This window comes from Penaeus monodon, chromosome 21 (genome assembly GCF_015228065.2).
Source record: "Penaeus monodon isolate SGIC_2016 chromosome 21, NSTDA_Pmon_1, whole genome shotgun sequence".
In the NCBI taxonomy this organism is placed as follows: Eukaryota; Metazoa; Arthropoda; class Malacostraca; order Decapoda; family Penaeidae; genus Penaeus; species Penaeus monodon.
Window position 1 is genome coordinate 20635626 of NC_051406.1, and position 380 is coordinate 20636005.

The window sequence follows — 380 nt, forward strand, 5'->3', positions numbered from 1 at the left end:
TATAAGAGGTTAATGCATAGATACGAACACTGCTGTTTTGCTTATGGATTTTGCTTTGCATTCACAATTTTATGATAAAAGCATTCCTTGCATGGGTAAGGTAATGGCTGAATTTAGTGGAATTTAGATGGGTGATTTTTGTTTGAGAGATATCCCAGGTATGTGTAAATATACATTCTGTCTTGTCAGTGAAAATCACATTATCCCTCTTGAACCATTTATATTGATTTAAACAAACTGAATAAGGATTAAGTTCTTTTTATGTTTACTGCATGTATTTGTTAAACACTTACTCAAATATTTGTTAACAGCTATACATTTTATCAAGGGATTATTTATTTTGATATAGGAGTTTGTGTATCCTGGCTGTCAGTTGTGTT